At 46.4% G+C, this 17,731-nt stretch overlaps 1 protein-coding gene across 1 annotated transcript in view; it reads right to left on the bottom strand.

Annotated features, from left to right (window-relative positions):
• The window catches only part of LOC138706742 (uncharacterized), a 446,135-nt gene that overhangs the window by 130,567 nt on the left and 297,837 nt on the right, over positions 1-17,731 (bottom strand). The window lies entirely within an intron of this gene.

Here is a 17,731-nt window from a genome sequence, read left to right as displayed (position 1 = left end):
GGGCTCAGAGGCCCGCGCTTTTAACTGTAGCATCCCCACATCTTCCTTAGTAATCACCGCTAAAATCGGGCAAATGCGCCGCACTTTTTCCTAGCCTTAATTTTTGGGTACCTGAAATATTTGAGTCTCTAATTCCGGAAATAATGGCCATACCGAGGAACGGGATGCGGCCCTGTATTCCCCCTTGACTTACTTCTTACACGATAGCATCAAAATGGCAATCGCGAACACTTTCTGATTTTCGAGAAAAAAAGGGGAAGGGTTTAAACCACCATTCCGCCGACATTCTTGCCGCCATAAGTCCGCAGTACGTGTAGTCACAACAATGCCGAAGAGTGCGTTGAATACAGCTCGTCGAACTCTATCTCCAGTATAAAGGACAACTCTCTATCCCCCTGCGTTTGGACGGGAGAGGCCGGCAAAATTTCAAAAAGTGGTCATTTTCACCTTCCAAAACAGACTTTTTTCTACACAAGGAGAACAAAGGGGCTCAGAGGCCCGCGCTTTTAACTGTAGCATCCCCACATCTTCCTTAGTAATCACCGCTAAAATCGGGCAAATCCGCCGCACTTTTTCCTAGCCTTAATTTTTGGGTACCTGAAATATTTGAGTCTCTAATTCCGGAAATAATGGCCATACCGAGGAACGGGATGCGGCCCTGTATTCCCCCTTGACTTACTTCTTACACGATAGCATCAAAATGGCAATCGCGAACACTTTCTGATTTTCGAGAAAAAAGGGGAGGGGTTTAAACCACCCTTCCGCCGACATTCTTGCCGCCATAAGTCCGCAGTACGTGTAGTCACAACAATGCCGAAGAGTGCGTTGAATACAGCTCGTCGAACTCTATCTCCAGTATAAAGGACAACTCTCTATCCCCCTGCGTTTGGACGGGAGAGGCCGGGAAAATTTCAAAAAGTGGTCATTTTCACCTTCCAAAACAGACTTTTTTCTACACAAGGAGAACAAAGGGGCTCAGAGGCCCGCGCTTTTAACTGTAGCATCCCCACATCTTCCTTAGTAATCACCGCTAAAATCGGGCAAATGCGCCGCACTTTTTCCTAGCCTTAATTTTTGGGTACCTGAAATATTTGAGTCTCTAATTCCGGAAATAATGGCCATACCGAGGAACGGGATGCGGCCCTGTATTCCCCCTTGACTTACTTCTTACACGATAGCATCAAAATGGCAATCGCGAACACTTTCTGATTTTCGAGAAAAAAAGGGGAAGGGTTTAAACCACCCTTCCGCCGACATTCTTGCCGCCATAAGTCCGCAGTACGTGTAGTCACAACAATGCCGAAGAGTGCGTTGAATACAGCTCGTCGAACTCTATCTCCAGTATAAAGGAGAACTCTCTATCCCCCTGCGTTTGGACGGGAGAGGCCGGCAAAATTTCAAAAAGTGGTCATTTTCACCTTCCAAAACAGACTTTTTTCTACACAAGGAGAACAAAGGGGCTCAGAGGCCCGCGCTTTTAACTGTAGCATCCCCACATCTTCCTTAGTAATCACCGCTAAAATCGGGAAAATCCGCCGCACTTTTTCCTAGCCTTAATTTTTGGGTACCTGAAATATTTGAGTCTCTAATTCCGGAAATAATGGCCATACCGAGGAACGGGATGCGGCCCTGTATTCACCCTTGACTTACTTCTTACACGATAGCATCAAAATGGCAATCGCGAACACTTTCTGATTTTCGAGAAAAAAAGGGGAAGGGTTTAAACCACCCTTCCGCCGACATTCTTGCTGCCATAAGTCCGCAGTACGTGTAGTCACAACAATGCCGAAGAGTGCGTTGAATACAGCTCGTCGAACTCTATCTCCAGTATAAAGGACAACTCTCTATCCCCCTGCGTTTGGACGGGAGAGGCCGGCAAAATTTCAAAAAGTGGTCATTTTCACCTTCCAAAACAGACTTTTTTCTACACAAGGAGAACAAAGGGGCTCAGAGGCCCGCGCTTTTAACTGTAGCATCCCCACATCTTCCTTAGTAATCGCCGCTAAAATCGGGCAAATCCGCCGCACTTTTTCCTAGCCTTAATTTTTGGGTACCTGAAATATTTGAGTCTCTAATTCCGGAAATAATGGCCATACCGAGGAACGGGATGCGGCCCTGTAGTCACCCTTGACTTACTTCTTACACGATAGCATCAAAATGGCAATCGCGAACACTTTCTGATTTTCGAGAAAAAAAGGGGAAGGGTTTAAACCACCATTCCGCCGACATTCTTGCCGCCATAAGTCCGCAGTACGTGTAGTCACAACAATGCCGAAGAGTGCGTTGAATACAGCTCGTCGAACTCTATCTCCAGTATAAAGGACAACTCTCTATCCCCCTGCGTTTGGACGGGAGAGGCCGGCAAAATTTCAAAAAGTGGTCATTTTCACCTTCCAAAACAGACTTTTTTCTACACAAGGAGAACAAAGGGGCTCAGAGGCCCGCGCTTTTAACTGTAGCATCCCCACATCTTCCTTAGTAATCACCGCTAAAATCGGGCAAATGCGCCGCACTTTTTCCTAGCCTTAATTTTTGGGTACCTGAAATATTTGAGTCTCTAATTCCGGAAATAATGGCCATACCGAGGAACGGGATGCGGCCCTGTATTCCCCCTTGACTTACTTCTTACACGATAGCATCAAAATGGCTATCGCGAACACTTTCTGATTTTCGAGAAACCCTTCCGCCGACATTCTTGCCGCCATAAGTCCGCAGTACGTGTAGTCACAACAATGCCGAAGAGTGCGTTGAATACAGCTCGTCGAACTCTATCTCCAGTATAAAGGACAACTCTCTATCCCCCTGCGTTGAATACAGCTCGTCGAACTCTATCTCCAGTATAAAGGACAACTCTCTATCCCCCTGCGTTTGGACGGGAGAGGCCGGCAAAATTTCAAAAAGTGGTTATTTTCACCTTCCAAAACAGACTTTTTTCTACACAAGGAGAACAAAGGGGCTCAGAGGCCCGCGCTTTTAACTGTAGCATCCCCACATCTTCCTTAGTAATCACCGCTAAAATCGGGCAAATGCGCCGCACTTTTTCCTAGCCTTAATTTTTGGGTACCTGAAATATTTGAGTCTCTAATTCCGGAAATAATGGCCATACCGAGGAACGGGATGCGGCCCTGTATTCCCCCTTGACTTACTTCTTACACGATAGCATCAAAATGGCAATCGCGAACACTTTCTGATTTTCGAGAAAAAAAGGGGAAGGGTTTAAACCACCATTCCGCCGACATTCTTGCCGCCATAAGTCCGCAGTACGTGTAGTCACAACAATGCCGAAGAGTGCGTTGAATACAGCTCGTCGAACTCTATCTCCAGTATAAAGGACAACTCTCTATCCCCCTGCGTTTGGACGGGAGAGGCCGGCAAAATTTCAAAAAGTGGTCATTTTCACCTTCCAAAACAGACTTTTTTCTACACAAGGAGAACAAAGGGGCTCAGAGGCCCGCGCTTTTAACTGTAGCATCCCCACATCTTCCTTAGTAATCACCGCTAAAATCGGGCAAATCCGCCGCACTTTTTCCTAGCCTTAATTTTTGGGTACCTGACATATTTGAGTCTCTAATTCCGGAAATAATGGCCATACCGAGGAACGGGATGCGGCCCTGTATTCCCCCTTGACTTACTTCTTACACGATAGCATCAAAATGGCAATCGCGAACACTTTCTGATTTTCGAGAAAAAAAGGGGAAGGGTTTAAACCACCCTTCCGCCGACATTCTTGCCGCCATAAGTCCGCAGTACGTGTAGTCACAACAATGCCGAAGAGTGCGTTGAATACAGCTCGTCGAACTCTATCTCCAGTATAAAGGACAACTCTCTATCCCCCTGCGTTTGGACGGGAGAGGCCGGCAAAATTTCCAAAAGTGGTCATTTTCACCTTCCAAAACAGACTTTTTTCTACACAAGGAGAACAAAGGGGCTCAGAGGCCCGCGCTTTTAACTGTAGCATCCCCACATCTTCCTTAGTAATCACCGCTAAAATCGGGCAAATCCGCCGCACTTTTTCCTAGCCTTAATTTTTGGGTACCTGAAATATTTGAGTCTCTAATTCCGGAAATAATGGCCATACCGAGGAACGGGATGCGGCCCTGTATTCCCCCTTGACTTACTTCTTACACGATAGCATCAAAATGGCAATCGCGAACACTTTCTGATTTTCGAGAAAAAAGGGGAAGGGTTTAAACCACCCTTCCGCCGACATTCTTGCCGCCATAAGTCCGCAGTACGTGTAGTCACAACAATGCCGAAGAGTGCGTTGAATACAGCTCGTCGAACTCTATCTCCAGTATAAAGGACAACTCTCTATCCCCCTGCGTTTGGACGGGAGAGGCCGGCAAAATTTCAAAAAGTGGTCATTTTCACCTTCCAAAACAGACTTTTTTCTACACAAGGAGAACAAAGGGGCTCAGAGGCCCGCGCTTTTAACTGTAGCATCCCCACATCTTCCTTAGTAATCACCGCTAAAATCGGGCAAATGCGCCGCACTTTTTCCTAGCCTTAATTTTTGGGTACCTGAAATATTTGAGTCTCTAATTCCGGAAATAATGGCCATACCGAGGAACGGGATGCGGCCCTGTATTCCCCCTTGACTTACTTCTTACACGATAGCATCAAAATGGCAATCGCGAACACTTTCTGATTTTCGAGAAAAAAAGGGGAAGGGTTTAAACCACCCTTCCGCCGACATTCTTGCCGCCATAAGTCCGCAGTACGTGTAGTCACAACAATGCCGAAGAGTGCGTTGAATACAGCTCGTCGAACTCTATCTCCAGTATAAAGGAGAACTCTCTATCCCCCTGCGTTTGGACGGGAGAGGCCGGCAAAATTTCAAAAAGTGGTCATTTTCACCTTCCAAAACAGACTTTTTTCTACACAAGGAGAACAAAGGGGCTCAGAGGCCCGCGCTTTTAACTGTAGCATCCCCACATCTTCCTTAGTAATCACCGCTAAAATCGGGCAAATCCGCCGCACTTTTTCCTAGCCTTAATTTTTGGGTACCTGAAATATTTGAGTCTCTAATTCCGGAAATAATGGCCATACCGAGGAACGGGATGCGGCCCTGTATTCACCCTTGACTTACTTCTTACACGATAGCATCAAAATGGCAATCGCGAACACTTTCTGATTTTCGAGAAAAAAAGGGGAAGGGTTTAAACCACCCTTCCGCCGACATTCTTGCTGCCATAAGTCCGCAGTACGTGTAGTCACAACAATGCCGAAGAGTGCGTTGAATACAGCTCGTCGAACTCTATCTCCAGTATAAAGGACAACTCTCTATCCCCCTGCGTTTGGACGGGAGAGGCCGGCAAAATTTCAAAAAGTGGTCATTTTCACCTTCCAAAACAGACTTTTTTCTACACAAGGAGAACAAAGGGGCTCAGAGGCCCGCGCTTTTAACTGTAGCATCCCCACATCTTCCTTAGTAATCGCCGCTAAAATCGGGCAAATCCGCCGCACTTTTTCCTAGCCTTAATTTTTGGGTACCTGAAATATTTGAGTCTCTAATTCCGGAAATAATGGCCATACCGAGGAACGGGATGCGGCCCTGTAGTCACCCTTGACTTACTTCTTACACGATAGCATCAAAATGGCAATCGCGAACACTTTCTGATTTTCGAGAAAAAAAGGGGAAGGGTTTAAACCACCATTCCGCCGACATTCTTGCCGCCATAAGTCCGCAGTACGTGTAGTCACAACAATGCCGAAGAGTGCGTTGAATACAGCTCGTCGAACTCTATCTCCAGTATAAAGGACAACTCTCTATCCCCCTGCGTTTGGACGGGAGAGGCCGGCAAAATTTCAAAAAGTGGTCATTTTCACCTTCCAAAACAGACTTTTTTCTACACAAGGAGAACAAAGGGGCTCAGAGGCCCGCGCTTTTAACTGTAGCATCCCCACATCTTCCTTAGTAATCACCGCTAAAATCGGGCAAATCCGCCGCACTTTTTCCTAGCCTTAATTTTTGGGTACGTGAAATATTTGAGTCTCTAATTCCGGAAATAATGGCCATACCGAGGAACGGGATGCGGCCCTGTATTCCCCCTTGACTTACTTCTTACACGATAGCATCAAAATGGCAATCGCGAACACTTTCTGATTTTCGAGAAAAAAAGGGGAAGGGTTTAAACCACCCTTCCGCCGACATTCTTGCCGCCATAAGTCCGCAGTACGTGTAGTCACAACAATGCCGAAGAGTGCGTTGAATACAGCTCGTCGAACTCTATCTCCAGTATAAAGGACAACTCTCTATCCCCCTGCGTTTGGACGGGAGAGGCCGGCAAAATTTCAAAAAGTGGTCATTTTCACCTTCCAAAACAGACTTTTTTCTACACAAGGAGAACAAAGGGGCTCAGAGGCCCGCGCTTTTAACTGTAGCATCCCCACATCTTCCTTAGTAATCACCGCTAAAATCGGGCAAATGCGCCGCACTTTTTCCTAGCCTTAATTTTTGGGTACCTGAAATATTTGAGTCTCTAATTCCGGAAATAATGGCCATACCGAGGAACGGGATGCGGCCCTGTATTCCCCCTTGACTTACTTCTTACACGATAGCATCAAAATGGCAATCGCGAACACTTTCTGATTTTCGAGAAAAAAAGGGAAAGGGTTTAAACCACCCTTCCGCCGACATTCTTGCCGCCATAAGTCCGCAGTACGTGTAGTCACAACAATGCCGAAGAGTGCGTTGAATACAGCTCGTCGAACTCTATCTCCAGTATAAAGGACAACTCTCTATCCCCCTGCGTTTGGACGGGAGAGGCCGGCAAAATTTCAAAAAGTGGTCATTTTCACCTTCCAAAACAGACTTTTTTCTACACAAGGAGAACAAAGGGGCTCAGAGGCCCGCGCTTTTAACTGTAGCATCCCCACATCTTCCTTAGTAATCACCGCTAAAATCGGGCAAATCCGCCGCACTTTTTCCTAGCCTTAATTTTTGGGTACCTGAAATATTTGAGTCTCTAATTCCGGAAATAATGGCCATACCGAGGAACGGGATGCGGCCCTGTATTCCCCCTTGACTTACTTCTTACACGATAGCATCAAAATGGCAATCGCGAACACTTTCTGATTTTCGAGAAAAAAAGGGGAAGGGTTTAAACCACCCTTCCGCCGACATTCTTGCCGCCATAAGTCCGCAGTACGTGTAGTCACAACAATGCCGAAGAGTGCGTTGAATACAGCTCGTCGAACTCTATCTCCAGTATAAAGGACAACTCTCTATCCCCCTGCGTTTGGACGGGAGAGGCCGGCAAAATTTCAAAAAGTGGTCATTTTCACCTTCCAAAACAGACTTTTTTCTACACAAGGAGAACAAAGGGGCTCAGAGGCCCGCGCTTTTAACTGTAGCATCCCCACATCTTCCTTAGTAATCACCGCTAAAATCGGGCAAATGCGCCGCACTTTTTCCTAGCCTTAATTTTTGGGTACCTGAAATATTTGAGTCTCTAATTCCGGAAATAATGGCCATACCGAGGAACGGGATGCGGCCCTGTATTCCCCCTTGACTTACTTCTTACACGATAGCATCAAAATGGCAATCGCGAACACTTTCTGATTTTCGAGAAAAAAGGGGAAGGGTTTAAACCACCCTTCCGCCGACATTCTTGCCGCCATAAGTCCGCAGTACATGTAGTCACAACAATGCCGAAGAGTGCGTTGAATACAGCTCGTCGAACTCTATCTCCAGTATAAAGGACAACTCTCTATCCCCCTGCGTTTGGACGGGAGAGGCCGGCAAAATTTCAAAAAGTGGTCATTTTCACCTTCCAAAACAGCCTTTTTTCTACACAAGGAGAACAAAGGGGCTCAGAGGCCCGCGCTTTTAACTGTAGCATCCCCACATCTTCCTTAGTAATCACCGCTAAAATCGGGCAAATGCGCCGCACTTTTTCCTAGCCTTAATTTTTGGGTACCTGAAATATTTGAGTCTCTAATTCCGGAAATAATGGCCATACCGAGGAACGGGATGCGGCCCTGTATTCCCCCTTGACTTACTTCTTACACGATAGCATCAAAATGGCAATCGCGAACACTTTCTGATTTTCGAGAAAAAAAGGGGAAGGGATTAAACCACCCTTCCGCCGACATTCTTGCCGCCATAAGTCCGCAGTACGTGTAGTCACAACAATGCCGAAGAGTGCGTTGAATACAGCTCGTCGAACTCTATCTCCAGTATAAAGGACAACTCTCTATCCCCCTGCGTTTGGACGGGAGAGGCCGGCAAAATTTCAAAAAGTGGTCATTTTCACCTTCCAAAACAGACTTTTTTCTACACAAGGAGAACAAAGGGGCTCAGAGGCCCGCGCTTTTAACTGTAGCATCCCCACATCTTCCTTAGTAATCACCGCTAAAATCGGGCAAATCCGCCGCACTTTTTCCTAGCCTTAATTTTTGGGTACCTGAAATATTTGAGTCTCTAATTCCGGAAATAATGGCCATACCGAGGAACGGGATGCGGCCCTGTATTCACCCTTGACTTACTTCTTACACGATAGCATCAAAATGGCAATCGCGAACACTTTCTGATTTTCGAGAAAAAAAGGGGAAGGGTTTAAACCACCCTTCCGCCGACATTCTTGCCGCCATAAGTCCGCAGTACGTGTAGTCACAACAATGCCGAAGAGTGCGTTGAATACAGCTCGTCGAACTCTATCTCCAGTATAAAGGACAACTCTCTATCCCCCTGCGTTTGGACGGGAGAGGCCGGCAAAATTTCAAAAAGTGGTCATTTTCACCTTCCAAAACAGACTTTTTTCTACACAAGGAGAACAAAGGGGCTCAGAGGCCCGCGCTTTTAACTGTAGCATCCCCACATCTTCCTTAGTAATCGCCGCTAAAATCGGGCAAATCCGCCGCACTTTTTCCTAGCCTTAATTTTTGGGTACCTGAAATATTTGAGTCTCTAATTCCGGAAATAATGGCCATACCGAGGAACGGGATGCGGCCCTGTAGTCACCCTTGACTTACTTCTTACACGATAGCATCAAAATGGCAATCGCGAACACTTTCTGATTTTCGAGAAAAAAAGGGGAAGGGTTTAAACCACCCTTCCGCCGACATTCTTGCCGCCATAAGTCCACAGTACGTGTAGTCACAACAATGCCGAAGAGTGCGTTGAATACAGCTCGTCGAACTCTATCTCCAGTATAAAGAACAACTCTCTATCCCCCTGCGTTTGGACGGGAGAGGCCGGCAAAATTTCAAAAAGTGGTCATTTTCACCTTCCAAAACAGACTTTTTTCTACACAAGGAGAACAAAGGGGCTCAGAGGCCCGCGCTTTTAACTGTAGCATCCCCACATCTTCCTTAGTAATCACCGCTAAAATCGGGCAAATGCGCCGCACTTTTTCCTAGCCTTAATTTTTGGGTACCTGAAATATTTGAGTCTCTAATTCCGGAAATAATGGCCATACCGAGGAACGGGATGCGGCCCTGTATTCCCCCTTGACTTAATTCTTACACGATAGCATCAAAATGGCTATCGCGAACACTTTCTGATTTTCGAGAAACCCTTCCGCCGACATTCTTGCCGCCATAAGTCCGCAGTACGTGTAGTCACAACAATGCCGAAGAGTGCGTTGAATACAGCTCGTCGAACTCTATCTCCAGTATAAAGGACAACTCTCTATCCCCCTGCGTTGAATACAGCTCGTCGAACTCTATCTCCAGTATAAAGGACAACTCTCTATCCCCCTGCGTTTGGACGGGAGAGGCCGGCAGAATTTCAAAAAGTGGTCATTTTCACCTTCCAAAACAGACTTTTTTCTACACAAGGAGAACAAAGGGGCTCAGAGGCCCGCGCTTTTAACTGTAGCATCCCCACATCTTCCTTAGTAATCACCGCTAAAATCGGGCAAATGCGCCGCACTTTTTCCTAGCCTTAATTTTTGGGTACCTGAAATATTTGAGTCTCTAATTCCGGAAATAATGGCCATACCGAGGAACGGGATGCGGCCCTGTATTCACCCTTGACTTACTTCTTACATGATAGCATCAAAATGGCAATCGCGAACACTTTCTGATTTTCGAGAAAAAAAGGGGAAGGGTTTAAACCACCATTCCGCCGACATTCTTGCCGCCATAAGTCCGCAGTACGTGTAGTCACAACAATGCCGAAGAGTGCGTTGAATACAGCTCGTCGAACTCTATCTCCAGTATAAAGGACAACTCTCTATCCCCCTGCGTTTGGACGGGAGAGGCCGGCAAAATTTCAAAAAGTGGTCATTTTCACCTTCCAAAACAGACTTTTTTCTACACAAGGAGAACAAAGGGGCTCAGAGGCCCGCGCTTTTAACTGTAGCATCCCCACATCTTCCTTAGTAATCACCGCTAAAATCGGGCAAATCCGCCGCACTTTTTCCTAGCCTTAATTTTTGGGTACCTGAAATATTTGAGTCTCTAATTCCGGAAATAATGGCCATACCGAGGAACGGGATGCGGCCCTGTATTCCCCCTTGACTTACTTCTTACACGATAGCATCAAAATGGCAATCGCGAACACTTTCTGATTTTCGAGAAAAAAAGGGGAAGGGTTTAAACCACCCTTCCGCCGACATTCTTGCCGCCATAAGTCCGCAGTACGTGTAGTCACAACAATGCCGAAGAGTGCGTTGAATACAGCTCGTCGAACTCTATCTCCAGTATAAAGGACAACTCTCTATCCCCCTGCGTTTGGACGGGAGAGGCCGGCAAAATTTCAAAAAGTGGTCATTTTCACCTTCCAAAACAGACTTTTTTCTACACAAGGAGAACAAAGGGGCTCAGAGGCCCGCGCTTTTAACTGTAGCATCCCCACATCTTCCTTAGTAATCACCGCTAAAATCGGGCAAATGCGCCGCACTTTTTCCTAGCCTTAATTTTTGGGTACCTGAAATATTTGAGTCTCTAATTCCGGAAATAATGGCCATACCGAGGAACGGGATGCGGCCCTGTATTCCCCCTTGACTTACTTCTTACACGATAGCATCAAAATGGCAATCGCGAACACTTTCTGATTTTCGAGAAAAAAAGGGGAAGGGTTTAAACCACCCTTCCGCCGACATTATTGCCGCCATAAGTCCGCAGTACGTGTAGTCACAACAATGCCGAAGAGTGCGTTGAATACAGCTCGTCGAACTCTATTTCCAGTATAAAGGACAACTCTCTATCCCCCTGCGTTTGGACGGGAGAGGCCGGCAAAATTTCAAAAAGTGGTCATTTTCACCTTCCAAAACAGACTTTTTTCTACACAAGGAGAACAAAGGGGCTCAGAGGCCCGCGCTTTTAACTGTAGCATCCCCACATCTTCCTTAGTAATCACCGCTAAAATCGGGCAAATCCGCCGCACTTTTTCCTAGCCTTAATTTTTCGGTACCTGAAATATTTGAGTCTCTAATTCCGGAAATAATGGCCATACCGAGGAACGGGATGCGGCCCTGTATTCCCCCTTGACTTACTTCTTACACGATAGCATCAAAATGGCAATCGCGAACACTTTCTGATTTTCGAGAAAAAAAGGGGAAGGGTTTAAACCACCCTTCCGCCGACATTCTTGCCGCCATAAGTCCGCAGTACGTGTAGTCACAACAATGCCGAAGAGTGCGTTGAATACAGCTCGTCGAACTCTATCTCCAGTATAAAGGACAACTCTCTATCCCCCTGCGTTTGGACGGGAGATGCCGGCAAAATTTCAAAAAGTGGTCATTTTCACCTTCCAAAACAGACTTTTTTCTACACAAGGAGAACAAAGGGGCTCAGAGGCCCGCGCTTTTAACTGTAGCTTCCCCACATCTTCCTTAGTAATCACCGCTAAAATCGGGCAAATGCGCCGCACTTTTTCCTAGCCTTAATTTTTGGGTACCTGAAATATTTGAGTCTCTAATTCCGGAAATAATAGCCATACCGAGGAACGGGATGCGGCCCTGTATTCCCCCTTGACTTACTTCTTACACGATAGCATCAAAATGGCAATCGCGAACACTTTCTGATTTTCGAGAAAAAAAGGGGAAGGGTTTAAACCACCCTTCCGCCGACATTCTTGCCGCCATAAGTCCGCAGTACGTGTAGTCACAACAATGCCGAAGAGTGCGTTGAATACAGCTCGTCGAACTCTATCTCCAGTATAAAGGACAACTCTCTATCCCCCTGCGTTTGGACGGGAGAGGCCGGCAAAATTTCAAAAAGTGGTCATTTTCACCTTCCAAAACAGACTTTTTTCTACACAAGGAGAACAAAGGGGCTCAGAGGCCCGCGCTTTTAACTGTAGCATCCCCACATCTTCCTTAGTAATCACCGCTAAAATCGGGCAAATCCGCCGCACTTTTTCCTAGCCTTAATTTTTGGGTACCTGAAATATTTGAGTCTCTAATTCCGGAAATAATGGCCATACCGAGGAACGGGATGCGGCCCTGTATTCACCCTTGACTTACTTCTTACACGATAGCATCAAAATGGCAATCGCGAACACTTTCTGATTTTCGAGAAAAAAAGGGGAAGGGTTTAAACCACCCTTCCGCCGACATTCTTGCCGCCATAAGTCCGCAGTACGTGTAGTCACAACAATGCCGAAGAGTGCGTTGAATACAGCTCGTCGAACTCTATCTCCAGTATAAAGGACAACTCTCTATCCCCCTGCGTTTGGACGGGAGAGGCCGGCAAAATTTCAAAAAGTGGTCATTTTCACCTTCCAAAACAGACTTTTTTCTACACAAGGAGAACAAAGGGGCTCAGAGGCCCGCGCTTTTAACTGTAGCATCCCCACATCTTCCTTAGTAATCGCCGCTAAAATCGGGCAAATCCGCCGCACTTTTTCCTAGCCTTAATTTTTGGGTACCTGAAATATTTGAGTCTCTAATTCCGGAAATAATGGCCATACCGAGGAACGGGATGCGGCCCTGTATTCACCCTTGACTTACTTCTTACTCGATAGCATCAAAATGGCAATCGCGAACACTTTCTGATTTTCGAGAAAAAAAGGGGACGGGTTTAAACCACCATTCCGCCGACATTCTTGCCGCCATAAGTCCGCAGTACGTGTAGTCACAACAATGCCGAAGAGTGCGTTGAATACAGCTCGTCGAACTCTATCTCCAGTATAAAGGACAACTCTCTATCCCCCTGCGTTTGGACGGGAGAGGCCGGCAAAATTTCAAAAAGTGGTCATTTTCACCTTCCAAAACAGACTTTTTTCTACACAAGGAGAACAAAGGGGCTCAGAGGCCCGCGCTTTTAACTGTAGCATCCCCACATCTTCCTTAGTAATCACCGCTAAAATCGGGCAAATCCGCCGCACTTTTTCCTAGCCTTAATTTTTGGGTACCTGAAATATTTGAGTCTCTAATTCCGGAAATAATGGCCATACCGAGGAACGGGATGCGGCCCTGTATTCCCCCTTGACTTACTTCTTACACGATAGCATCAAAATGGCAATCGCGAACACTTTCTGATTTTCGAGAAAAAAAGGGGAAGGGTTTAAACCACCCTTCCGCCGACATTCTTGCCGCCATAAGTCCGCAGTACGTGTAGTCACAACAATGCCGAAGAGTGCGTTGAATACAGCTCGTCGAACTCTATCTCCAGTATAAAGGACAACTCTCTATCCCCCTGCGTTTGGACGGGAGAGGCCGGCAAAATTTCAAAAAGTGGTCATTTTCACCTTCCAAAACAGACTTTTTTCTACACAAGGAGAACAAAGGGGCTCAGAGGCCCGCGCTTTTAACTGTAGCATCCCCACATCTTCCTTAGTAATCACCGCTAAAATCGGGCAAATGCGCCGCACTTTTTCCTAGCCTTAATTTTTGGGTACCTGAAATATTTGAGTCTCTAATTCCGGAAATAATGGCCATACCGAGGAACGGGATGCGGCCCTGTATTCCCCCTTGACTTACTTCTTACACGATAGCATCAAAATGGCAATCGCGAACACTTTCTGATTTTCGAGAAAAAAAGGGGAAGGGTTTAAACCACCCTTCCGCCGACATTCTTGCCGCCATAAGTCCGCAGTACGTGTAGTCACAACAATGCCGAAGAGTGCGTTGAATACAGCTCGTCGAACTCTATCTCCAGTATAAAGGACAACTCTCTATCCCCCTGCGTTTGGACGGGAGAGGCCGGCAAAATTTCAAAAAGTGGTCATTTTCACCTTCCAAAACAGACTTTTTTCTACACAAGGAGAACAAAGGGGCTCAGAGGCCCGCGCTTTTAACTGTAGCATCCCCACATCTTCCTTAGTAATCACCGCTAAAATCGGGCAAATCCGCCGCACTTTTTCCTAGCCTTAATTTTTGGGTACCTGAAATATTTGAGTCTCTAATTCCGGAAATAATGGCCATACCGAGGAACGGGATGCGGCCCTGTATTCCCCCTTGACTTACTTCTTACACGATAGAATCAAAATGGCAATCGCGAACACTTTCTGATTTTCGCCGACATTCTTGCCGCCATAAGTCCGCAGTACGTGTAGTCACAACAATGCCGAAGAGTGCGTTGAATACAGCTCGTCGAACTCTATCTCCAGTATAAAGGACAACTCTCTATCCCCCTGCGTTTGGACGAGAGAGGCAGGCAAAATTTCAAAAAGTGGTCATTTTCACCTTCCAAAACAGACTTTTTTCTACACAAGGAGAACAAAGGGGCTCAGAGGCCCGCGCTTTTAACTGTAGCATCCCCACATCTTCCTTAGTAATCACCGCTAAAATCGGGCAAATGCGCCGCACTTTTTCCTAGCCTTAATTTTTGGGTACCTGAAATATTTGAGTCTCTAATTCCGGAAATAATGGCCATACCGAGGAACGGGATGCGGCCCTGTATTCACCCTTGACTTACTTCTTACACGATAGCATCAAAATGGCAATCGCGAACACTTTCTGATTTTCGAGAAAAAAAGGGGAAGGGTTTAAACCACCCTTCCGCCGACATTCTTGCCGCCATAAGTCCGCAGTACGTGTAGTCACAACAATGCCGAAGAGTGCGTTGAATACAGCTCGTCGAACTCTATCTCCAGTATAAAGGACAACTCTCTATCCCCCTGCGTTTGGACGGGAGAGGCCGGCAAAATTTCAAAAAGTGGTCATTTTCACCTTCCAAAACAGACTTTTTTCTACACAAGGAGAACAAAGGGGCTCAGAGGCCCGCGCTTTAAATGTAGCATCCCCACATCTTCCTTAGTAATCGCCGCTAAAATCGGGCAAATCCGCCGCACTTTTTCCTAGCCTTAATTTTTGGGTACCTGAAATATTTGAGTCTCTAATTCCGGAAATAATGGCCATACCGAGGAACGGGATGCGGCCCTGTAGTCACCCTTGACTTACTTCTTACACGATAGCATCAAAATGGCAATCGCGAACACTTTCTGATTTTCGAGAAAAAAAGGGGAAGGGTTTAAACCACCCTTCCGCCGACATTCTTGCCGCCATAAGTCCGCAGTACGTGTAGTCACAACAATGCCGAAGAGTGCGTTGAATACAGCTCGTCGAACTCTATCTCCAGTATAAAGGACAACTCTCTATCCCCCTGCGTTTGGACGGGAGAGGCCGGCAAAATTTCAAAAAGTGGTCATTTTCACCTTCCAAAACAGACTTTTTTCTACACAAGGAGAACAAAGGGGCTCAGAGGCCCGCGCTTTTAACTGTAGCATCCCCACATCTTCCTTAGTAATCACCGCTAAAATCGGGCAAATGCGCCGCACTTTTTCCTAGCCTTAATTTTTGGGTACCTGAAATATTTGAGTCTCTAATTCCGGAAATAATGGCCATACCGAGGAACGGGATGCGGCCCTGTATTCCCCCTTGACTTACTTCTTACACGATAGCATCAAAATGGCAATCGCGAACACTTTCTGATTTTGCCGCCATAAGTCCGCAGTACGTGTAGTCACAACAATGCCGAAGAGTGCGTTGAATACAGCTCGTCGAACTCTATCTCCAGTATAAAGGACAACTCTCTATCCCCCTGCGTTTGGACGGGAGAGGCCGGCAAAATTTCAAATAGTGGTCATTTTCACCTTCCAAAACAGACTTTTTTCTACACAAGGAGACCAAAGGGGCTCAGAGGCCCGCGCTTTTAACTGTAGCATCCCCACATCTTCCTTAGTAATCACCGCTAAAATCGGGCAAATGCGCCGCACTTTTTCCTAGCCTTAATTTTTGGGTACCTGAAATATTTGAGTCTCTAATTCCGGAAATAATGGCCATACCGAGGAACGGGATGCGGCCCTGTATTCCCCCTTGACTTACTTCTTACACGATAGCATCAAAATGGCAATCGCGAACACTTTCTGATTTTCGAGAAAAAAAGGGGAAGGGTTTAAACCACCCTTCCGCCGACATTCTTGCCGCCATAAGTCCGCAGTACGTGTAGTCACAACAATGCCGAAGAGTGCGTTGAATACAGCTCGTCGAACTCTATCTCCAGTATAAAGGACAACTCTCTATCCCCCTGCGTTTGGACGGGAGAGGCCGGCAAAATTTCAAAAAGTGGTCATTTTCACCTTCCAAAACAGACTTTTTTCTACACAAGGAGAACAAAGGGGCTCAGAGGCCCGCGCTTTTAACTGTAGCATCCCCACATCTTCCTTAGTAATCACCGCTAAAATCGGGCAAATGCGCCGCACTTTTTCCTAGCCTTAATTTTTGGGTACCTGAAATATTTGAGTCTCTAATTCCGGAAATAATGGCCATACCGAGGAACGGGATGCGGCCCTGTATTCCCCCTTGACTTACTTCTTACACGATAGCATCAAAATGGCAATCGCGAACACTTTCTGATTTTGCCGCCATAAGTCCGCAGTACGTGTAGTCACAACAATGCCGAAGAGTGCGTTGAATACAGCTCGTCGAACTCTATCTCCAGTATAAAGGACAACTCTGTATCCCCCTGCGTTTGGACGGGAGAGGCCGGCAAAATTTCAAAAAGTGGTCATTTTCACCTTCCAAAACAGAATTTTTTCTACACAAGGAGAACAAAGGGGCTCAGAGGCCCGCGCTTTTAACTGTAGCATCCCCACATCTTCCTTAGTAATCACCGCTAAAATCGGGCAAATCCGCCGCAATTTTTCCTAGCCTTAATTTTTGGGTACCTGAAATATTTGAGTCTCTAATTCCGGAAATAATGGCCATACCGAGGAACGGGATGCGGCCCTGTATTCCCCCTTGACTTACTTCTTACACGATAGCATCAAAATGGCAATCGCGAACACTTTCTGATTTTCGAGAAAAAAAGGGGAAGGGTTTAAACCACCCTTCCGCCGACATTCTTGCCGCCATAAGTCCGCAGTACGTGTAGTCACAACAATGCCGAAGAGTGCGTTGAATACAGCTCGTCGAACTCTATCTCCAGTATAAAGGACAACTCTCTATCCCCCTGCGTTTGGACGGGAGAGGCCGGCAAAATTTCAAAAAGTGGTCATTTTCACCTTCCAAAACAGACTTTTTTCTACACAAGGAGAACAAAGGGGCTCAGAGGCCCGCGCTTTGAACTGTAGCATCCCCACATCTTCCTTATTAATCACCGCTAAAATCGGGCAAATGCGCCGCACTTTTTCCTAGCCTTAATTTTTGGGTACCAGAAATATTTGAGTCTCTAATTCCGGAAATAATGGCCATACCGAGGAACGGGATGCGGCCCTGTATTCCCCCTTGACTTACTTCTTACACGATAGCATCTAAATGGCAATCGCGAACACTTTCTGATTTTCGAGAAAAAAAGGGGAAGGGTTTAAACCACCCTTCCGCCGACATTCTTGCCG

The sequence above is a fragment of the Periplaneta americana genome, chromosome 9 (assembly GCF_040183065.1).
Source record: "Periplaneta americana isolate PAMFEO1 chromosome 9, P.americana_PAMFEO1_priV1, whole genome shotgun sequence".
NCBI lineage: Eukaryota > Metazoa > Arthropoda > Insecta > Blattodea > Blattidae > Periplaneta > Periplaneta americana.
The sequence above is the reverse complement of the archived record's forward strand: the minus strand, read 5'-3'. Positions and strand labels throughout refer to the sequence as shown.